Source organism: Ursus americanus, chromosome 22 (genome assembly GCF_024610735.1).
Source record: "Ursus americanus isolate L20-20 chromosome 22, mUrsAme1.1.p, whole genome shotgun sequence".
NCBI lineage: Eukaryota > Metazoa > Chordata > Mammalia > Carnivora > Ursidae > Ursus > Ursus americanus.
Window position 1 is genome coordinate 19,911,082 of NC_142148.1, and position 24,257 is coordinate 19,935,338.

Below are 24,257 nucleotides of genomic sequence, written 5' to 3' on the forward strand. Positions count from 1 at the left end.
TAGGATGGCTATAATCAAGAAAAGGAAAATTCACAGGTACCAATGAGGATGCGGAAAAGTTGAAATCCTCATACATTACTGGTGGGAATGTAAAATGGTGCAGCCAATTTAAAAAATAATGTTGTAGTTCTTCAAAAAGTAAAACGTAGAATACCATATGACCCAGCAATTCCACTCTTAGGTATATAGTCAAGAGAATTTAAAACATGCATTCACACAAAAACATAGATGGTACCCAAACATTCATAATAGCATTATCCATAATAGCGAAAAAATGAAAAACCCCAAATCCCCATGGACTAATAAATGGATAAACAAATTGTGGTATATCCATACAAGAGAATGTTATTTAGCCATTAAGAGCAGTGTGGGTCTATGACATGCTATAACATGGATGAACCTTGAAAACATTACATCACACATCTAAAATATCCAGAATAGGTAAATCTATAAACAGAAAGTAGATTAGTGGTGGCCAAGGGCTGCAGGGGAGGAGGGGGGCTGGATGGGATGAGAAGTGTGGAGGTGATACTTAAAGAGTATAGGGTTTCTTTCCAGGATGATTAAAAAAAAAAACGAAAAACAAAAAAACCCCGGGATGGTTGATGGTTGCACCACTCTGTGAATATACAAGGCACCAAATAGTACACTTTGAAAAGATGAACTTTGTGGTGTGTTAATTATAATCTCAATTTTTTAAAACAGTCATTGTAAAGCAATTAAAAGACACAGTGCTGGTGGAAAGATAAACAATCTGAAGAAAAAGCCCCGAAGCTTACCCGCACATAAAGGAACTTGGTATAGGACAGAGTTGACATCACAGATCAGTGGAAAAATGCCTTAATCTGTAAAGTGGTTCTGTACAACTGGTTGTCTGTATGGAAAGTAAAATAAAATTTAATCCCACAGCATGCCACTAAGACACATGAATTTCAAGGAAAGTGAAGAACTTAAGTGTAGAAAAAAAAAACTGTCAAACTTTCAGAAGAAAATATAGCAAAAAAACTGTAACATCATGAGAGTGAGATTTTTCAAACAAGACTAAAAAGCACAAACCAAAATAAGAAAGATGGAGAGTGTCTATATTAAAATTTAAATCTTTAGGAGAACACACAATACCATAAATAGAGTAGAGTAAAAGGGAAGCACATAGCCAACAAAGGATTGGTTTCTGGAATGTTTAAGAACTCCTAAAATTATTTTTAAAAGCCAATCAAACAATAAAAACAATGTAAAAATGTGCGAGGATAGGAACCAGCAACTTACAGAGAACACCAATGACAAACGTGAAAAATTCTCAAAATCCCTAGCAACCAGGGAAACACAAATTAAAACAATGAGGCACCGCTTCTCGCTCTTCATATTTTACGTATTTATGAGTTTGCAGTGAGGATGTGAGGAAATGAAAATTCTGATAAACTCTTGGAGGAAGTATAAGTTGATATAACCATTGTGAAAACAATCTGCCAGTATCTGGTAAAGGTGCTTGCACCAGAATGCTCAGCTATTCCCATTGTAGATCTGCACCTTACAGAGGAGAAGAAACACAAATGTACAGGGACCCATGAAGGCAGATGCTCTTTGCAGCCCTTTTTATATTAGTGAAACCCTAGACACAACCAAGTTCAGGGAAGTGGATAAGGAAAGAATAGACTATAGCTGTAGACCGTGTAGAAGTCCCAGTGAATGACTCGGACCCTGTGTATCAACAGGGACACGTCCCAAAGACATGACATCCATTAAAACTTCAAAATTATATATATGCTTAAGGTAAATTTAAAATATTTGAAATGCTATGCCACTGGTGGGTACAGATTTACATGTCAGTTTTTAAAACATGAAAAGTATCTACACCAACTTCGGCTGATAATTACCTCTGGGTTAGAAGGTGGGGAGAAAAGAATGGGGTGCCCATTTCTTTAACTGTATCTGTAACATTTTATCTTTCAGTGAATCCATCCAAATATGGCAAAATACTAATGTCTGTTAAACCTGGGTAGTAGATAAATGGATGTGTGTTCTGTCATTGTCTACTGTTTTCTGTCTATTTTAAATAGTTCATAATTTAAAAAAAAAAAAAAAGAAAAGGTATATCAGGGGCCACAAGACTGGAGTCAAGAGGCCAGTTAGGAATCTGTTGTAGGGACGTGGGGAGGAGGTGATAGGAGCACACAAACTGAGACGGTCTCAGGAGGTGTGTGTGAAGTGGACAGAGTTGAGGACGGGGTGGGGCAATTTAGCAGGTAAGATTGAGAGAGACTGATGACTGATTAGGTAATGTAGGGAAGAGAGAGAGAGAGACCAAAGTGCCATGCAGGTTTCAGCTAGGGCACTGGATGAACCACTGGTGTGGTAGCCATTGACTGAGTCGGGAAAGAGGAAGGGAGGGAATAACTTGGGCAAAATAATCAATTCAATGAGGGCTATGTCTGTTTCAAGAGATCAGGCCAATAGACAGACCTCTTGTCTAGTGACCAGAACCAAGCTTTGGTGGTTCTTGGGATCTAGCTGGTAAATGAAGCCTTGGGACAAGGCATAGGATGGATATATATTTGGGGCATCCCCAAAATATAAGGTCTTGGGCCAAGAGAGAAGAAGCCTAAAAATGCGACTTGGAGACCTGAAAGGTAAAAGGAGAAGCGAGTATGGAGCCCCAAGAACCAAGAAAAATGGGGGTTTCCAAAATTGCACACGGACGTCAATACCATCTGGCACTCTGCCAGGTGAAATCAAGTCCCAAAATTTCCAGTGGATGTAACAAAACAGAGGTCACTGCTGACCTGGGAGAAGGGACCAAATTGTGGAGGAGTCACTGCAGGGGCGGGAACTGCGTCAACAAGTATAGACGCTTACTTGGAAGGCCAACTGCCTGGGACCAAATCCCACGGTACTGTGTGCCTCTGGACGCATTACCCAACTTCCCTCCACTTTAATTAGGTGTCAACTCACCCAATATTAATGTATCCTAGGGTTATTGTGAGGATTAAATAAACTAGTACTAGCTGAGTTAGCACATTCACTACGTATCGTCACTATTTTGACAACAGTCACTGTATACACAGCACAGTTATTATGAAATATAGCTGACATGGGGAAAGAGATAGGGTAGGAGCTGGAAGCAGCACTGGGCAAAGTGTTGGTGGAGGGCAGCAAGATGCTGAATTTGTTTAGGAGCTGAGGGCAAATCAGTAGGGAAAACGTTTGGAGATTCAGAGAAGTAGTTGATGGAGAGGGTTACGTGGGAAGCCTGGGGTTAGCGTCCAGAGCATAAGTGGGAGGATTAGTCTCATGTTGGAGGCAGTTAACCTCTTCTACTAGGGCAGGAAGACACATGGGTGCAGGCAGAGATACACTTGCAGGTGGGCAGGCAGGGCGGAGAACAGGACGTTCAGAGCATATCCTTCCTCCGATCGCTTCTAGTTTTTCAGTGACCCAGTATATGAGGTTGCCTATTCATTGCGATGAAGAGATTGGACATCTGAAGACACTAGATGCCAAGGACACGGACACTTGGGATAACAAGAGAGAGCCAAATAGAGAGGCAGTTTTCTGGGCAGCGTGGGGAGCCCAGAGCAGGCTGGAGACCAGGAATCTGCAAGGCACCAAGCCCAGGCATCCAAGCATCCAAGCAAACACTGGTCTCCTGTGGTCTACCAAGAATTTTCTGCCATTCGATAAGTAAGGAGATATAGAAGCCAGCTAGACTCAGATGACCAGGTAGGTGCCAGCTGGCACCAAGGAGGTCAGCTGGGCCCCAACAGAGAGCAGGCAGCCAGCGGCAGGAGGGACATGGCTGCTGGGCAGGTGAGCAAAACCTGGAACCAACGCACAAGGCCAAAGCACAGTCCTCGCAAGGCTGACTTGACTCTGAGTCCCACAGCGATGACCTGGGGAAGCTCAAGGGTCTCTCCTGCTACGAGTCAGGGCTAACCCGAAAGTACTCACGTGCCTGTCTTAGAATCTACCAGAGAGCCGGTTAAAGATACAAATTTCCCCTCTTGAAGCTTTAAGATTCCAAAGCAGCAGACTGAAGTGGGAAGCCTATATTCAGATTCACACCAAAGTTTGAAAATCACTACTCCAAGTACTGGGGCCAAGCTTCTCCCGCTGGCGGTTGTCCAGAGACTCAGCTGGGCAGAAGCTGGGTCCCAGACAGGGCTTGACAGATGGCACCCCATTCCCAAGTCCTGGAGGACTCAGGGGGCTGGTCGACCCACGGCATCCTCCAAGACATGAAGGGGTTAAGGAAAGTGCTGGGAACCTGCATACTTTTATTACATTATAGGGATGTTATTGCATTATAAATAATGCCACAGGATGCATTATTTATACATTTAATATCGGGCTTGCTTATAAGTCAGATCTCTTCACTTTTAGATAAATACTCTGTCTGCAACCCACCTCCAGCGGCCAGGCGCAGACGGAGCGCAGAGTGTGCCCCTGCTCCCGCAGACAGCGGAGGGAGGGCAGACACATGTCAGAGACAGCAAAAGCCCTGTGATGGGAAGCAGATAATGTCTTTATGAAAACTAACAGATGGCTCTTTTGAAAGCCCTTTCAGTTCTCCTCTGTTCTGATAAGAGCGGGTAAGCAAGATGCACTGAAGGGAGCTTTATGGGTTTGTACTTATTGTCCTAAGAGCCCTGAGAGTAGGAGACAGAGAGGCCAGGAGCAGCGGGCGGGGTGAGGGGGGAGAAGGCAGGCAGGACGCCTGGCTCCTCAGCCTGCTTGCTGCTGGCACACGGATCAGGGCACTGAATAGGCCTGTTAGCTCGATTGCAAAATCGAAGCAATGCTAGCTGCTCTTTCTCGTTCGTTCCAATGTCTGTCCATATCCCCGTGACGGCTTTCCATGTGCTTTATGCTGTCCTGTTTGGAGCAAAGCATTTACTTCTAATTTTGAGGCTTTCTTCCTCATTTTCTCTCCATCCCAGAAGCTCTTGTGTATTGGGATGGAGGAGGCTAGTTTGGCAACAGTGTTTCCTAAACTCTTCTGTCTTACACCTTCCAAAACTTAAAGTCATTCACTTGGAACTACACACACTACACACACACACACACACACACACACACACACACACACACACGGGTGTGTAAATTGGTGGAATCCAAATAAGGTCGCAGTGTAGATGACAGTAACATACCAGTGTCAGTTTCCTGGTTTCGATGGATCACTGTACCATAGCTCTGTGAGACACGGTCATCAGGAAAGATGCACAAGAACAGGGTCTGCCTCGAAGAGGCTCCAGTTTGGCGTCTACCTTTGCCACAGACATTTGGCGTCCCCAGCAGCCAGCACCGTGTCCAGCAGGGAGCAGATGTACAGACAAGGAGAAGTGAGGAAAAGAGAAAAAGAGGGGAGACAAAGAGAGATGGAAATAAGAAGGAAAGAAAAGACAGATGGACAGAAGGAAGGACATAGTCATGGGAAGAGGTAGAAAGAGATGAAAAGCTAAACCGCATGCTACAGGAAAAGTGGGCTAGAAGATTCCAGCTCCACCTAGGCGCACACCTGAAATGGACAACAGCAGGACAGGTGTGAAGGAAGCAGCCGCCATGGGAGTGAGGGAGCCAGGCCTTGGGGATCTGTGCCACCGGAGTGCCTGAGAGGGTGGTCCCAAAGTGCACCCCAGCAGGGGACTCCTGGGAATGGGCCACCCTCAGTGACAACAGAAGCCCATTTCTGGTGGTACCTCCATTACAGAGCCACTCCAGTGACCTTGGCTGACCCCAGAGAACTTCAGAGACCAGGAAACTGACCTTGCTTGAATCCTGTTATAGGCTGAACTTTGTTTGCTCAAAATTCCTATACTGAATTCCTCCCCAGTCCCTCAGAATGTGACTGTCTCTGGTGAGAGGGTCTTTAAAGAAGTGATTAAGGATAGATGAGGTCATTAGTCCTAATCCCATACAACAGTGTCCTCATAAGAAGGGGAGATTAGGACAGATACACACAGAGGGAGGAGCACATGAAGATACGAAGAGAGGATGGCTATCTGCACCCAAGGAGAGAGACCCCAGAAGAAACCAACCCTGCCAACACCCTGATCTGGGACTTCCAGCCTCCAGCACTGTGAGAGAATGAGTTTCTGTCTTCGAAGCTCCCCATTCTGGGGCACTTGGTTCTGGCAGTCCTAGCAGATGAATCCAAATCCCAGCCAGTCGGCCAAGTGCACAACTGAGAAGATCCCAGAGGAAGGGGTCTCAGATACACAAAGCCTGGGCCCAAAGGAACAGCTAGTGGAGAAGAAGGGAACCACGTGCATGAGCTTGCCCCTCCTCCAGCCTCTGAAAATGGGGCAAGGAGAAGAAAGGAGGTGGTGTGGCATCAGGGAAAGGAACACACACTTTGCAATCAGACAGAGCGGCCCCGAGGCCCAGCTCCACCACTGACCTGTTGTGTGACTTTAGACAAGTCACCTCACGGCATCTTTAACACGAAGACAGTAATAATATTCACACCGGAACATCGTGAGGATTCAAGCAGCTTAACGGATAGGAATCTCTTAGCTCGATGCTTAGTGAGTTAGTGGGTGGTGGTGGTGGTACTATCACTGTATGCTGCTGTTCTGTTTTTCTGATGCTCACGAGAAAAAGACAGAGCCAGAGAGCATTCGTTCAGATTTTTATAGAAAAATGAGCCCATGACCTCTGGGGCCACCACTATGGCCCACTTGGCCTCTAGTTCTATGACCCTGGTGACTCTCATGGCTTCTCTGAGTCCTACTGTCTACACGTACGCATTAAGGCCAACAATGTGTGCCTCACCTGCCCCCACTGGGGTGCTCCTGGGGAGGGCCTCGGGTGCACTGGTTAGCACCCCACACACACGGAAGGGGTCGCCACTGTGGTCAGCCCCAAACTCCACACCTGCAATTTGAATCGTAACCTAAGTGGAAGAGACAGAAAGTGCATCTCTCTCTGACCTTCTGGCGAAGTGAGCCCAGGCCTTCCCTGCAAGCAGCAACACAAACTCTCCTCCAGTTGCCCCAGCCCTGGGATCAGAGCCTTCCCTCAGCAAATCATGGCAATAAATATGGTCTGAAGCAACTCCAGCTCTTACAGCCTTAATAAATGGGTTGCCATAGTGGCAAATTCAGACGCAGAGAGCATCTTTTCAATAAAGGCTGAGAGGGTTATTAATAACGTTAATGTAGTGCCTCACGAAGTCACAGCCTCCCAGAGCAGGCCTCTCGCCGTCCTCCCCGGCCCGTCTCTTCCAGGACTGGCCAGCAGGTCTGCCTGGCTGTGGCCGCTATGGGGTGTGACCTGGGAGAGGCAGAAACGCCAGGCTGGAGCAAGGGGACTGGGGACAGAGCCGGCGGGACACCCGGCAGGAGTTCACAAGGAAGAATGTCCCCGCTATTGGACCACACAGTGACCTTTCCAGCACCCGCTTTTGACGGGTGCAGCAGCATAGCGGAGAGGTTGAGAGCGCACTCTTTCAAGGTGAACAGAGCGGGGCTCGAACCCCAGTGGGGCTCCCCCTCCATGCCCTCCCTGGCTGCGTTATGTACCACGTGCAAAGGCCCTGGCACTCCCCCAGCGACTTACCCCGACTGACTGCTCATTTCGCAGAGCGCTGGTGCTCATCACAGCGGCTCACCAAGCGGCTCCAGCGCTCTCCACCACCCAAGCCTGCGGCGAAGCTGGAGCCCTTCTTTTGGGCGGGGCCGATAAATTCTGAGCAGAAATGACACGTGTCGCTTTTGGTCAGGCACGTCACCATTCCTATGAGACTCTTGAGAATCCTCCTTTTCCTTACAAAGACTCAGGATGGTGGGCGGCCCGGGGCCCGGGTCCCAGAAGGACGGATGGGCAGGTGCTTCCAGGCCAACCCAGAAGGACACAAAGCCTTGGCTGTTTTAAGCAAGGAGTCATGGGGCACCTGGGTAGCACAGCTGTTAAGCGTCTGCCTTTGGCTCAGGGTGTGATCCCGGTGTTCCGGGATCGAGCCCCACATCTGGCTCCTCCTCTGGGAGCCTGCTTCTTCCTCTCCCACTCCCCCTGCTTGTGTTCCCTCTCTAGCTGGCTGTCTCTCTGTCAAGTAAATAAATAAAATCTTAAAAATAAAAAAGATAAGAAAGGAGTCACATACCTTTTGGGGCTTTGAGAGCCAGCTGGTTTCTCTTGCCACCGCCTGGCCCTGCCAGTGTAGCACAAAAGCAGGCAGGGACAGGGGGGCCTGACTGAACAGGTAATGGGCAGGATTTGAACCATGGGCCATGGTTTGCCGAACCTCGTTTGAAGTCATGAAGATTTGTTGCTTTGAGCCTGTCCTGACCGATAGCCCCTTATCCCCTTCCGGCCAGCCTCTATTGTTCATTCCCTTAGTACATGTATCATCCACCTTCCCCGAGTACCATGTAAGCACAGGGAGGTCAGAGGTCCACTGTATCCCCAGCTGCATGCAAGTGTCTAGAATAGAGTAGATGCTCAGTAAGTCTCCTTAAACAAATAAGTGTTAAGGCATTAGGCAGGTGACCGTAAGTAAGTCACTTAACCTGCTTGAGCCTCAGGTTATTCAACTCGTAATGCACGTTAAGTGTGCAACGTATAAGAAGTGTTCCATAAGTGGTAGCTGCTAGTTTTTTGCTATGTCTGGAACAACAGCCTGCCAAGTCCAGCTCTGTAGCCGACTCTTTGCCTGCCTACAACTCAGGCTTCTCCTCTGTAAAATGGGGACAGAGATCCTGAGAATCAACATTAATTAAAGTGGATGTGAACCTGCACGTGGAGAGATTACTTCCTGGGGGAAGTGGAGAGATTACTTCCTGGGGACATGGAGAGATTACTGCACGTGGAGAGATTACTTCCTGGGGACATGCCCTCTAAATCAGGAATTGGCCAACCACTGCCCATGGACCCAAACCATGGGCTGATGCTTTTTATAAATAAAGTTTTATTGAAACACAGCCATGCTCATTTGCTTCTATGGTGTCTACAGCTACTTTCACTCGACAGTGATACAGTTGAGTAATTACAACAGAAACTGTAGGGTCCTCCAAGACTAAAATATTTGTCACTTGGCACTTTACAAAAAATGGTGCCGACGTGCACTCCAAATGACAACGAAATCAAGAAAGACAAAGGCCTGTTGTCTTTCTCTACCAAACTTGTGTTTGCAAAGTGCAAAGGCGGTCATTTTTATCCGCCAGATTTTATTCTGGAAGACTGAAGGCAGCACTACCCCTCGAAGAGAGCTTCGGCAGTCCTGTCTCTATCACACAGTAGACCCTATCCTACCCATCTGTGTCCACCCATCGCAGGATGGCAAGGCCATGTCTGTCACTCATCTGGCCGTTTAGTTAGTCATTTGTCCAACATTTACTGATCACTTATGATTCTATGGTGAATAAAACCAACTCTGACCAGTTAGGAGATGGTCCAGGAATTCCAACCCAGAGTTTGTCATTTCTTTCCCCTCTATGACGTTGCCTCCCACTCAGAGAATTACGACTCCATCTAACAGGAGGATTGCATCACTCACATGTCTCCGTTCTCCCCTCAAGGATACAGTACATAAATATATATTACGTGTGTTTTAGGATTACTCAGTGGGAGTGCCCACGACAGATGTGATTCCTGTCTTCACGGGGCACGTAACAGATGCTCAACAAATATATGTGAGTGAACTCATTGCCCAGACGTCCTGCTGGAATTTAGATTCACTTGGCCACGCTGTTTGTCTGTCAAGGCAGCACTGTGTGGCAGAAGGGCCTTTAGAAGCCACGAGAAGTCAAAGAAGTAGTCTCATCCTATGATACACCAGCTCTGTGACCTCCGACAAGTCACTTAATCTCACTGAACTTAAACTTTCTGCCTGTGCGCTGTACCAACAATCCACACAGAAGCCACAGGGATTCCATGAGACTGTGCTCAGAGAGTCCCCAGGACTGGCCTGGCACTTAGTGCCAAGAGAACAGCCAGAGGTAATAATGGCTAATATTTATCAAATGCCTGGTCAGTGCTCCCCACAGCTCTTGGCACCTCACAAAGCTCACAGCCAGCCTGTGAGACAGGAACCGTGATCACCCCCGGGTTACAACTGAGGAAACTAGCAGAGAAAGACTGAGCAACGTACCCAAAGTCCCACAGCCACGAAGCGAGAAGTCAGCCACTAAGGGCCCAATAAACCCTGGCTCCCTCCCTCTCCTCCTCCCCATATCTGCTGAAGAGGAGCACTCCCTTCCATGAACGTCCCTGCTTCATCAACAGCCTTTCTTTCATAACCCACTCTCGAACCAGACCACACAGCCAGCTCCCTCTCAGCTCCAGTGGTTTCAAGCTGGGTGCTCCAGGCCCTCAGGTCCTGCTCTGACGTCTGGGGATGCTGTGGGGCAAAAAGGAGGCAGCCAGATGCTCCTTTCTATCTTCCCCGTGTCTCTCAGAGACCATGGGTGTCTTCACCTGTCAGAAAACCTATAGGACAGCAACTCCTTTCCTGAGTCTTCTGGGAAGACCATTGCCCGGCCTTGGGCACATTTCTAGAATGTGGTCTGTAACTGGAAGGTGATTTCTCGAGATCCAGAATCCTCTGAGTACACCTAGAGATGCCACCTTTCTTCTAGTGACCTCCGCCATCGTGGAATTCAGCACCACTTAACTGTGCCACGGCAGGGAACGACCGCCCCATGACAGGAAAGGCCTAAGAGCTGATTCCGGAGCCTCCAATATTGCGTGATGTTGGGCAAACTGTTTAATCGCACCGTGGCTCAGTTTCCCCCCTCTGCAGGCAACAGCACGAACCTAAAAAAAAATGACTGATCATAGCAAAGACAGCACCTAGTGCGATGCCCGGTGCCCAGAGTAAGCACTGAGTAAATGTAGGCAGACGGTTAAAGTGGGTGCCTCTGTGATAATTCAGCTTCAGAGACACATATGAGATCAGAAATAAAGATAATCACAATACCAACAGCTACTGTACCTCCACTCGATGCCACACACTGCGCTAAGCTCTCCACAGGCCACTTTCTCTTCTTCTCCTGGTGGCCAGCTTTTGGGGTAGCCACAACTGTGGTTCCGCAAGAAACTGCAATGCGCCGAGATCACACAGCCAATGGTCGCAAGGTCAGCGTGCAAACCCAGGCCTCTCCTACTCTAGACCCGGAGGGCTAAGCCGCTGCTCTCCACCGCTTCGTGGGCTGACACCCTCCCAGGGCCTACCCAGACCCAGCCCTGTGGGAGCCCAGCCTCCCCCACAGCCCCCAGGACCCCTCCTGTCCAGCCTGGCACTCTTCGATCTCCTTCCTGCTTCCTGAGCTGATGCCCGAGAAGTGACCCACTCCTTGCAGGGCCCCCGCAAAGCCCTCCGCCTGACCCCCATGTAATGAAGGGAATTAATATGGCCGAGCCTCCAGCCCAGCCGAGCGGCTTCCCAGCAGCCCTGGCCAGGCCTCTAATTGATTAGGCCATAAAGCCTGGGCACTAAATTGAAAGGAGCCGCACTAATTCTCTTTTATGTTAAATTTCTGTCTTTCCCCTTTATCGAATCCCGCGCCCAATGTCCCCTTCCCTCCCCATCGCGGGCTTGCTGTGGGCCTGTTTTTTCCGTGCACAGATTAAGTACCTAATCAAAATCTTGTCTCCCCTAATGGCATAAAATTGAAAGATAGATATTGCACTTTACACAGCTGATTAAACACTCGAATGTGGCTAAATGCTTAAAGGGCTTGTTACATTAACTAACTCTGTCATCTGCCCACTGTCTTATAATTGCGTGTGCTCGAGCAGCTTCAGGGGAGGCACACACAGCAGGACAGCCTTCCAGCCCCTTCCCAGGGCCTCCTGCACCATGGCTAAGCGGAGGTTCAGGGAGTCAGAGCCCGGCAGTGGCCACAGGGCTCCCCTCTGGCTTTGGGCGGCAGCGACAGGGAGGTCGGATGCCCCCTCCATGCCCAGGCAGCGAGTGCCCTCCCCTTCCACCGCCGCGACCCTTCCCACCCCTCACCCCCACACCAGCACCTGGCTCTTGCCTCGGAGAGTGTAAACATCCCCCCAGCCCCCTCTCAGAGTGTGTACGGCCAGCAGTGTCCTGCTCATCTGCAAACCCTTTTGAACCTTGATATCCCTCCCTCCATCACCCCCAGGCACTCCAACCTGCCTGTTCCGAGGCAACAAGGAAGCTAGAGAGCTCTGACCGTGAAATCTGGCAGGGGTGGGGATGAGGCGTGAGGGGACTGACACACACCAAACTCCTGCCTGCTCCTGACATGTTGTCTCTGTCTTAAGTCAGATACCCCGGACCTCCGTCACGTGACTGGCAGGGTTCTCCAGAGAAACTCAGCTGATAGGAGATAGATGATAGATGACAGATAGATCGATAGATTGAGATAGGGAATTGTCTTACACAATTAAGGAGGATCACAAGTCCAAATCTGCAGTGTGGGCCGGCAAGACCCAGAAGAGCCAACGGTGTAGATGAGGTCAAAGGCTGTCTGCTGGGGAATTTCCCCCTTGACCACAGAGGCCCGTCGTTTTGCCCTATTCAGGCTTTCAACTGATTGGATGAGGCCCACCCACATTATGGAGAGCAATCTGGTTTACCCAAAGCTCGCCTATTTAAATGTTTATCTCAATCAGTCAATCGATCAATCAATAAAATGGTTATGTCATCCAAAACCCCTTCCAAGTTGACACATAAAATTAACCATCACACAGGGAGGAAAGACACACACAGGAAACAGAGCTACCTAAGTTCCCACAGCAAATCAGTGCAGCACTGGGTCTTGAACCCACTTGTCCTGACCCCCTTGGTTCTCAGCACTGTGGCTCATGTCAGAGGATGAAAGAACGGCAGGCACAAGCCCACTGCTCAGGCTGCCAGGAAGCCGCCTTTTCTGTCACAGCTTCCAGCCCAGGGAAAAAGCATGTTCTATGAGGAAGCAATCGAGCATGGGGAGTTTCCCGGCACGAGAGCTAAGGAAGAGTGTAGACTTGAGTTGCATCTGACTGGTTCAACCCCAGCCTACTTGTCTTTGCAGAGACCTTGGCATATTTCTTACTCTTTCCATGCTTCCATTTCTTCATAGTTAAAATAGGGATGCCACCAGGCCTTCAACGAACATTTACTGAACACCATCTGTATCTCTATGCCAAGTTCCAAGCAAGGCATGGACGTTTCCCAGGGAAAATGCAAGCCATTCCTGTCCTCACAGAGCTTACAGCAGATATGAGAAGAAAGGCAAAAATCATCAAAGCAGTGTCACTAAGTATGTGACAAATTGTGAATAAATAACAGTGATAGCACTCCTAAGGGCTTCACTATGAAATAATGGGGTGGGGGGTCCCGCAGGCAGGGTGACCAGGAGAGTTCCTCAAGGTGACACTAAACTGAGGACTGAAGGATCAGAAGCAGCCAGCCACGTGGACATCAGGAAAAGGAGTCATGGCAAAGGGACAGCAAGTCCAAGGATTCCAAGACGGGATAGCCAGTGTAGCTACAGAGAGGGGAGCTGGGAAAGCAGTTTAAGTCTTGCCTCTGTGTTCTCCCAGTGTCAACCCGCAGGCACTGGTCACCAATCAGAGCCTCAGTCTCCTCAACTGTAAGCTAGGAAGCACCACGGGGAGGATCCAGTGGGAGGACGTCTGTCCTCCTCAACTGTAAGCTAGGAAGCTAGGGCCACGGGGAGGATCCAGTGGGAGGACGTCTGTCCCGTGCCTGCCTTGGCAAGAACTGGGTGCCCAAGACCCAGGAGCCCAGCACTGGGAGGGCCTTGAAGTCATTCAAACCCGCTCCAGGTAAGAGAGGAAGGAAATCTTTATCCCTTCTCCTCTTTCTCTGTCTCTGTCTCTGTTCCTTGACCTCCACTTTCCTCTGCAGCCTGCTTTATCCTCCTCCTTCAGACTGGCTTCCTCCACTGTGTCTGCCCACCCACCTCCCACCTGCCACACAACAATTCCAATCAATTAAGTTGTCACGACACTGACTCAGCCCCAGCTGGACATGAACTTTCGGCCTGAATGCCTGGCACCACCAACTCCTGTCTCTACACCTTCAAGTTAAATTCTTGAGAGGGGATCCAAGTGTCTTCTCCTCTGACAACTGACAAACAGGGCTTAGCAGGTGTCGCTCAGCCCAGGCAATATGGCCAGAAGGAAGAATGGAACTGTGGGCACTACGGGCAGCCAATGGGGGAGATCCTTCTGGCAGGGCTTGCAGCCATCTACAGCTGGAGTCAGAAAAGCCATTGGCCTTTGGCTCCAAGAAGAGGCACTCTAGTCCCACTGGATCACACCTCCCAGGCCATCCTCACCCTCCTGCCACACTCACCAGATGCCAGGAAAATTCAAGGATCCTGTCCCTTTTTAGAGTCAACCTCCTTATAAGAGCTATGCTTGAACCAGACTCTTGATGGCTCTTAACCATGTACTCTCTATGGGCCTGTGGGAACCACAGCCCTCCATCTGTGGAAGCTTCCTCCCTGTCTGTGGGAGCCTCCTCCGTCTACGGGAACCTCCTCCCTCTGCCTGTGGAAGCCTCTTCCCTCTGTCTGCGGGAACCTCCTCCCTCTGCCTGTGGAAGCCTCTTCCCTCTGTCTGCGGGAACCTCCTCCCTCTGTCTGTGGGAACCTCCTCCTTCTGCCTGTGGAAGCCTCCTCCCTGTCTGTGGGAGCCTCCTCCCTCTGTCTGCGGGAACCTCCTCCTTCTGCCTGTGGAAGCTTCCTCCCTGTCTGTGGGAGCCTCCTCCCTCTGTCTGCGGGAACCTCCTCCCTCTGCCTGTGGAAGCCTCTTCCCTCTGTCTGCGGGAACCTCCTCCCTCTGTCTGCGGGAACCTCCTCCCTCTGTCTGCGGGAACCTCCTCCCTCTGCCTGTGGAAGCCTCTTCCCTCTGTCTGCGGGAACCTCCTCCCTCTGTCGGCGGGAACCTCCTCCCTCTGTCTGCGGGAACCTCCTCCCTCTGTCTGTGGAAGCCTCTTCCCTCTGTCTGCGGGAACCTCCTCCCTCTGTCTGTGGGAACCTCCTCCTTCTGCCTGTGGAAGCCTCCTCCCTGACTGCTGAAACCTTCTTATCTGTGGGAACCTCCTGCTTCTGTCAATGGAAGATTCCTCCCTGTGTGGAAACCTGCTGTCTGTCTGTGGGAGCCTCCTCCCCCTATCTGTGGGAACTTCCTCCCTCTGTCTGCAGGAACCTTCCCTCCCCACGCCCCCAGCCGTCTCTCCTCACTGCAGCCTCTGTGGGAAGTGTTCACCTCCCCAATGGCCTCCTTTAAATAGCTCGATTGAAGGGATTATGGACTCCTCACTAAGTGCTTCACATTAAAGATTCATAGAGGCACAATATATATTTTAATAAGGCAGGTTGTACAATAGAGAATTCAACTCTACACAAAGCACACGGCCGAGAACCGGGGCGAAGCGCCTCAGGGATCTGCGGGCACCATGGCTGGGTGCAGAGGAATGTGGGGGTTTGGGAACCTCTTCTCCCCACACCCTGGACTCCCCCCACCCCGACTGAGGAGCCGCCCTGAAAGCTTCACACATGTGTGTGCACACACACTCACATGCATGTGCGTGCATACTGACACACACTTTCATAAGCAAACACGTAGAAGTACATGCATTTATGCATCCCTACACATGCACACACTCATGCACACTTACATGCACAGTCACGCATGTGCACACTTTTACACACTCCCACACACAGTGGCATGCACACACAGGCACGGTCACACATGTGCACACTTATACGCATTCCCACACACACAGTAACGCGCACACACAGGCACAGTCACACACGTGCACACTTATACACACTCCCCCCCAGTAACGCACACACACAGGCACAGTCACAGATGTGCATGCTTATACACACTCCCACACACACAGGCACAGTCACACATGTGCACACTTATACACACTCCCCCACACACACAGTAACGCGTGCACACACAGACATGGTCACACATGTGCACACTTATACACACACTCTCGTATGCACAGTAATACGCACATTCACACACCGTAAGAGTGCGTTTAGCCACACTCACCAGACTTACAAGAAAACAACAGTAACGACTACCAGCAGCAGGCCCTCCAGATGCACTGGCTCCTCAACGTTCCTGAGAAAGGTTCTGACATCCATTTCACACGGACGAAAATGACCCGCAAAACCTTGGCAAATTCACCTACTCAAGGTCACACAGCCAGTGGCTGAGGCAGCATTTGAACCTAGATCCCACCAACTCCAAAGTCCATGCTCTCAACCACTGAAAGCATGGCCTCCTTACAGACAAACTGTCATGCAGAACCACCTCAGATCCTTTCTGGAAAGGCAGGAGGGGATGAGGGAAGGGATAAATAAGCCCGCATTCAGATATCCACAAAGTCCCAGTGACACCCTCGTGTGGACACACACTCCCTGACCCGTCCTGTTTCACGTAACTATGTATCATGCAATTAGTTCTACCCACTGGTACAGACCCAAGAACCCACACACTACACCTACACACACACGTGCATGCTCGTGCACACACACACTCATACACACAGAAAGGGTGACCAACCTCCCCGATTTTCCAGGACTGAAGAATTTCCTGGGACACGGACTTTCAGGGCTAAAACATGGACGGCTCCAGGAAAACCAGCATGAGTTGGTCAGTCTACACACAGGCACACACCCGGACACTCTTGGATACCATGCCCACACCCAGAAGTGCTCGGCCACTCATGAAGCTCGGCCACTCAGAACCCTGCCGGGGGTAGCAGGGTTTGGGGTTGGAGATAGGGAGAAGAGGGTCCTTAGTCCTCTACCTTCGATGTTTCAGGGCTGCCCTGAGTTCACCTACTTGGTTCATCCTCTCTGCCCTCCTCCTGACCTGCCCTGAGGCCCATCTTGTCTTCCCTCAGGATCCAAGGAAGATTGGCACAAATCAGGGCCATGGGGCCCATGCATTTTAAGGAAGCAGGAAACTTGCACCCCAGATTCACCCATCGTTGAGCTCAAGAGACAGGATGAATCTCCCAGATCCCTGCTTGGTCCTGGAAAGCTGGGCCTCTGCCCATCACACCATGGCAGGCATGCAAGCAGCCTATGCACTTGCCTCCCTCCCTCAAGCAGGGCCTGGAACCCACTCGCTGGCCCTCCTCACCTCAGCAACCACAGAGAGAGAAAGCGGAGGGAACTGTCGCTCTCCAGGACCTCCATGGAACCTGGCTGATTCGGGCTTCACTCCTGGCACAGCCCCTGGTTGGTAGCAGGACTGGGGGAAGGTATTTATTCTCCAAAGCCATCTGCATCAGCAGCCCAAGCCTTGAGACCTTTGACTCGGGCAGCCCCTACCTGACATATCTGGGATCCTCGTTGCCTCTTACCACCCTTGGCTGTGCCACCATCATCTGTCACCTGGACTACTGTGCTGGCCTCCAAATAGGCTTCCCACAGAGTTTCTTCCCAACCACACAGCCAAAGAGCCTGCATTTGATGGCTTTATTGAGGGATAAGTGACATATGATAAACTGTACATATTCATATTTAAAGTGTACGATTTGTTAAGTTTTGACACAAGAGTGTATACATGTGCTTACTTGCAATCCATTGATCTTTCTTGGTAAAGTCTCTATTCAAATCTTTTGCTAATTTTCTGCTGGGGTGTTTCTTTCCTTCATGCGCAGTTTGAGACTTCTTTATATATTCTGGATACTAGTCCTTTAGCAGATTTATAATTTGCAAAGCTTTTCTCTCCATTTGCAGCTTGTCTTTTCATTCTCTTGATAATGTCTCTTGAAGATGAAATATTTTAAATTTTGAAGTTAATTTGTTCATTTGTTCTTTTATGGATCACACTTTTGGTGTCTTACCTAAGAAACATTTGCCTAACCCAAGGTCACAGATACCTTCTTCTGTTTCCTTCTAGAAGTTTTATAGTTTCATGTTTTACAGTTAGATCCATGATCCACTTTAATAAAAATTTCATATATAGTAGAAGGTATGAATCAATGTTTTTTTTTGCATATGGATATCCAAATGCTCTAGCAACATTTATTAGAAAGACTATCCTTTCTCTATTAAATTACCTACACTTCTGTCAAAAATCAGTTGTCCATATATGCATGAGTCCATATCAGGACTCTTCAATTCTATTATCTTTTTTTTTTTAAAGATTTTATTTATTTATTCGACAGAGATAGAGACAGCCAGCGAGAGAGGGAACACAAGCAGGGGGAGTGGGAGAGGAAGAAGCAGGCTCCTAGCAGAGGAGCCTGATGTGGGGCTCGATCCCAGAACGCCGGGATCACGCCCTGAGCCGAAGGCAGACGCTTAACCGCTGTGCCACCCAGGCGCCCCCAATTCTATTATCTTTATCTGTTTATCTACCTTGACGTCAACACTTACCAGCTTAATTACTGTAGCTTTATAATACATCTTAAAATCAGGTAGTGTAAACCTTCCTCTCAAGGTTATTTTGGCAAAACTAGAACCTTAGCATTTCCATGAATTTTAGAATCAGTGTGTCCATTTTGATCAGAATTGTGTTAAATTTATAGATCACGTGGGTAAAAACTGACGTCTTAGCAATATAGACCTCTGACCCAGAACAAGGTCTACCGCTTTATTTAGATTTTCTTTTATTTCTCTTAGCAATATTTTGTAGTTCAGTGCATAGATCTTTCATACCACTTATCAGATTTATCCATAAGTATTTCATAGTTTTTATTCTTTTGTAGATGCTATTGCCATGTTAATTTCAGTTTATAATTATTCAATGTTAATATGTATAAGTACAACTGATTTTATATATTGATTTTGATATCAGTATATAAACTATCATCCCGTGTCCCCTGTGCTTTGTATCTTGTACCCCACAACCTTACTAAACTCGCTTGTTAGCTCTCATAGCTTTTTTATAGATTCCATGGGGTTTTCTATATAAACAACATGTCACCTGCAAATAAAGATAGTTTTACTCTCTCTTTTCCAATGCAGATACTTATGATTCTGTCTTGCCAAATTGCACTGTCCAGAACCCACAGCACAATGTAGAGTAGACTTTAATGAGGGCAGTCTGACATCTTGGGGGAAACATCTGACTCTCTTGGGCTTCAACTATGGACCATCTCTTAGGTGATGGATGAATGAATGAACTGAGTGGGGCTAGGTTGTCCACAGGAATCTTCCTAAATTTTCTGGAAGAGTTTATGTAGAACTGGTATTATTTCCTCCTTAAATGTTTGATTACATTCACCAGTGAAGCCATCGGGGCCTGGAGTCTTCTTTGTGGAAAAATCTTTAACTACGAATGCAATGTCTTTAGTAGATATAATGCTATTCAAATTTTATTGATTTTTCTCTATTGTTTTTCTGCTTTTTAATTTCATTGATTCCCACTCTGAACTTCATTATAATTTCCTTTCATCTGCTTATTTTGGATTAAATTTGCTCTTTTTTTTTCTAGTTTCTTAAGGTGGAAACTGAGGTCACTGACTTGAGATGTTTCTTCTTTCCAAAATAGACACTTTGTACTATAAGTATCCCTGTAAGTACTGCTTTAGCCTCATTGCACAAATTTACACACATTGTTTTAATTTTCACTTTGTTAAAACTACTTTCTTACTTCCTTCTTTGACCCATGGTTTATTTAGAAGTGTGGCATTTAGTTTCCAAATATTTGGGGATTTTCCAGAGATCTTTCTGTTATGGGTTTCTAATCTAATTCCACTCTGGTCAGAGAAGATATTATGTATGACTTGAAGCCTTTTAAATTTCTCAAGACTTTATATCCATCTGATGGCCCAGAATGGAGTCTATCTTGGTAAATGTTCCAGGTGCACTTGAAAAGAATGTGATTTCTGCTCTTGCTGGAGGGACTATTCTACAAATAAATGTCAATCGGTTCAAATTGGCTAATAGTGTTAAAAATGGTAGCATTCCAGGACAGGAGAATCCTGAGTCCCAGAGTCAAAGACAAAGGCCAGGAACTCCATCACTGGGCTTTGTATAAATGAGAAACAAATTTGTAGTCCCTGGCACCCTTGAGATCTAGATTTTACTTGTCACTGTTACACAGCCTGCTCATGCAGTCTCTCTCTACTGAAGGGCATTATTCTCGCTCCTCATTCTCCAGGTGGAAAACACAAGAAATATGGGAGGGGGGAAAGTGTCTTTTCCCACTGGAATACTACAAAATTAGCTGTGGCCAGAATTACCTATTTAAACATCTTTCTCCTCTTGTCTCACAATCTTATCTCTCACTCTTGTTTTTATACAAAATTTATCAACAATCTGTTTGTGATAATGACAGGATGTTGGGTCCAACACTTTGCCCAGGGAGAAGTTTAGGAGGGGGCATCCAGCTACCTCGAATCCTTCAGGGGAGTCTTGTTAATGCCTGTGAGCTGCCCCCTTCCACTGTCCTCTATGAGCCTGTCTCGAGCAGGCTTCTGCTATGACCATTTGCCAGACAATGGGTGAATGAATGGCTACATGAGTGAATTGGGTATGGCTAGGTTGTCCATGGGAATCTTCCTAAATACAAGTAGACCAGAAAAGGTCCCCAGCAGGTACATGGGGTCATCCTCAGACTCATGTCCTAAGCTGTGACAGGTGAGTTACGTTTTAGAGACCTCACAACTCTTATATTCAAGAATCGTCTCCAAATGATGGTTCCTGCCCAACGCTCAGCCACGAGGGCCTCCACAGAAAATCCCTGGGGCAAAAACCCATCTCCTATAATATGGCAGAATAAGTATTGGAATGAGACTCCCTGCTAACAACTAAAAATACTGAATCAAATATATTTTGTAAATCTTCCTAAAACCATGATGGGAATTATCAGACCAAAATCTAAGGGAAGGTTGGACCCCTGAGAGGTGTGGAATACAGAAGCAGCTTCTGCCCTGAGAGTATTTACCAAACCTGAACAATTTAAATTTCCATTTTCAGAGCCTCATGGAATGTGGGGGACAAAAGACAAAGCCTGAAGCTCACTCAAGGCTGTGAGTCTATGAGGAGACCATCCTCCATCATGTTGGTGTCTCAAAGGCCTCGACTGGCCATGAAAGGACAAATGCCAAGCCCTACAGCACCCAGAAGACCCGAATGAAAAGTCACTTGACACTGAGCAGAGCAAGACTGGGTAGAGTCCTAAAACAGTGGTACCACAAGCCAGCCCCCCAGTGACCTTGCCCCTCAAAGTAAAGCTCCCGGTGGTCCAAAAAACCCATAAGCCATACGTTTAGTTCACAGTGACCCCACATCCTCAAGATGTGGCTGAATCATATGCAAATATTCTCTGGAGTGATGTGCCCGCAAATATTCTCCCAAACATTTAGTCTAGGCCACACATATTCTCCCAAAATAATTTCCCAACGGGATCCCTAGGACAACACTTGGACTCCCCACATGCGAGGCCACGAGCTCCAACTAACATCAAATCATCTGGGATGCATCCCTCCGTCCCCCCAGCCAGCGTGGAATTGAGTCTAGGTCAGGCCTAGACTCCAGGGCATCTCTGTTGGATTCATGAAGAGGAGGTTTGATAGAAATTTATACAGGCAGCAAGACTCGGGGAAGATGATTAAAACCACCCAAGATAGCACCATTCTGAATCTCCCTCAAGTATTTCAGAAGGCACCAATTACCTAAATGCAATTGATATGCTGATTACAAATCGTTCTTATTTATTGATTAAAATAATAAGCAAATCTTGGTTGGCCTGATTCCAGTTACTATATATACTCAAAGTAAGAAACCTACAGCCATGAAAATATCATCAATCATTACGTTTCTTCACTAAGTCAGACTTTTCGATGCAGATCTGTCCTCTGCATGTGTGCCCTAGAAGGTGGACCCCTGGTTACACCATTCCCAGCATACACTTTCCCTCGTTTCACTCTCGCTTTAGGAAAACCCCTTTGGTTTGCTTTTAAGCAAACCTTAAGACTAGAATTTGGGTACAAGTTATTTGTTTGAGAGGTGATTTCAAAAAATACTGTGAGGGTTGAGAAAGAGATAGAGAGGGAGAAAAGCCAAAGAAGGGTATGTTAATGAACAGCCCGAATGGGGCTCAGTCCCTCTGGGGCTCCTTAGAGACACTGCTGAGAGCACAGCTCAGAGTTGTCCTACTGGCAGGCAAAGCTGGGTTATTTATTCACCAACTCCCACCCCACCCCCCATTGGTTGAGGGCTGCTCCCGGGGCATTAACTCCCCCACACCTCTGACCAGCCCCATTTGCAGGCTAAGCCACTCCCTCAGGCAGGACACATCCTCCAGCAGAAACAGGAACGTGGAGAAGACCAAGGGGATACAGACAGGGCACCAACCATATCTGCACAGAACTCCTCCACCAGAGTCAATGGTCTACCACTACTGGCCCAGCTGGGTAGGACATCAGCCAGAGGGGAAATCTAGTGTGGGCGAGTCACCCACTCATTCTTTTACCTGCCCAACCAGAAATTACCATGTAACCACGAGGCCCCAGGAACTCTGCCAGGCACTGGTTATGAAGTAGACCCTGGACGAGCATGGCCTCTGGACTCAAGTTCCTTACAATCTAGTGGGTGCTCCTCAAGCTCCCTCACCTCTATGCCACGCAATAAGCACTGAGACCAGATGGCATCATGTTCAAGATCCTGGGCCCTGGAACCAAGGAGATCACGGTTCTGAGTGACCTGGAGTAATTCACCAACCCCATGGAGACGCATTCTGTTTATCCGTAAAATAGAGCTACAGGAACTGTCGGGAAGACCAAAGACAACAACTCACATGAAGCATTTAACACAACACCTGGCACTCGGAACCAGATCTGCTGAAGAGGAGAAGGAGGAAGAGGAGAAAGATCCGGGACCTATCTCTGAGGGGCTCCGAAGCTAAAGGAGACACGAGCCCACGGACAGATAATCATAACGCAACACAGACATGCGCTGATCCAGGTCCTATTGCTATGTACGAACTATTTTATTATGCTCATGCCTTCTGTGGGTTGGGAATTCAGACGGGAGATCAACTGGGATGATGGAAGGATGAGAGTGACTCCATGATGGGGTAGGAATCACCTAGAGCATGGGCTGGCAAACTACAGTCCATGAGCCAAATCTGGCCACGCCCAGCCATTTCTGTTGGGTCTAGAGATGGTTCTAATGGCGACAGCACACTTGAGTGGCCACAGCAGAAACTTCGTGGCCTCTGCCCAACCAAAACTATTTACTCTCTGGCCCTTTACAGGAACCTTTGCTGCCCCCTCATTTGCAGGCACTTCCTCCTCGTGATTGGCAGTTGATGCCGACTGTCCATTCGGCCCCCCACTGGGCTGTCAGCTGGACTTCTCCACATGGCCTCTCACCTGGAGCCGATCCAGGTTCCCTCTCAGCAAGGTGGCTGTGTCCCAACAGTGAGCATCCCAAGACACCAAGGTGGAGGCCGCCTGGCCTTTTTATGACCCAGCCTCAGCAACCACACAGCATCAGTTCCATGCTATCCTATTGGCCAAGACAATCACAAAAGCCCACCTGGGCTCAAGAAAAAAGGACAGAGACCCCACCACTCGCTGGGGAGAGTGACAAAGTCACATTGTAAAGGGGCCTATGGGATGGAAAATATTGTTGCCGCCCTCTTTCGAAAATATGATATTCTAACACATTGGGGCTTTGAAAAAATGGCATGAAGCAGAAAGGAGAATGCTTCTCAGGAAGGCTGCCTGGAAGAAGTGAGCTTAAGCCAAGGCTAAGAGCATAAATAAGCATCAGCCAGGCAACACTTTTCCTTTGGTGATATTCAAACCTTCTCCATAGCGGCACAGATCTGGGTCATCTGCCTTTGGGAGCATGCCACAAATACGGGCAGGGGAGAGGGCATGGAGGGTCTCCAGTTCTAGAGGGGGGTCTCCAGTTCTAGGCAGCAAAGAAAAATGGACTGGGGCAGATCCCAGCACTATGAAGGACAGAGCTGAAATACATCTATGGCAAAACCATTATCATTATAATAAGAATAACAACTAATATCTGTTGAGCCCTTCGGATGGAGTGAGCACTGTTTTAAGTATGTGATTTAATCCCCCCCCAAATCCAGTAGGAATTTGTTTCTGGTTTTGTCTCCCTTTTGGTTTGTTTTTGTTTTCGTTTTATTTAATATTGGATGACTTTTAAAGACATTTGTTTCAAGACAAACATATTTCAGATCAAGTCTGACTGCACCCCTTCCACACCTTGGGACAGGGGGCCTCCTGCTAACAGGAATCTGGGGACCCTGCTGGCAGTGCCGTGGTATACTTCCCCCACGGCCGTTAGACACAGCTCACAAAGCCAGGCACGGCCAGAGAT

General features: G+C 48.1%; 1 pseudogene; it reads left to right on the forward strand.

The window, feature by feature from the left end:
* The window catches only part of LOC148108032 (ubiquitin-like-conjugating enzyme ATG3), a 91,313-nt pseudogene that overhangs the window by 65,873 nt on the left and 1,183 nt on the right, over positions 1-24,257 (forward strand).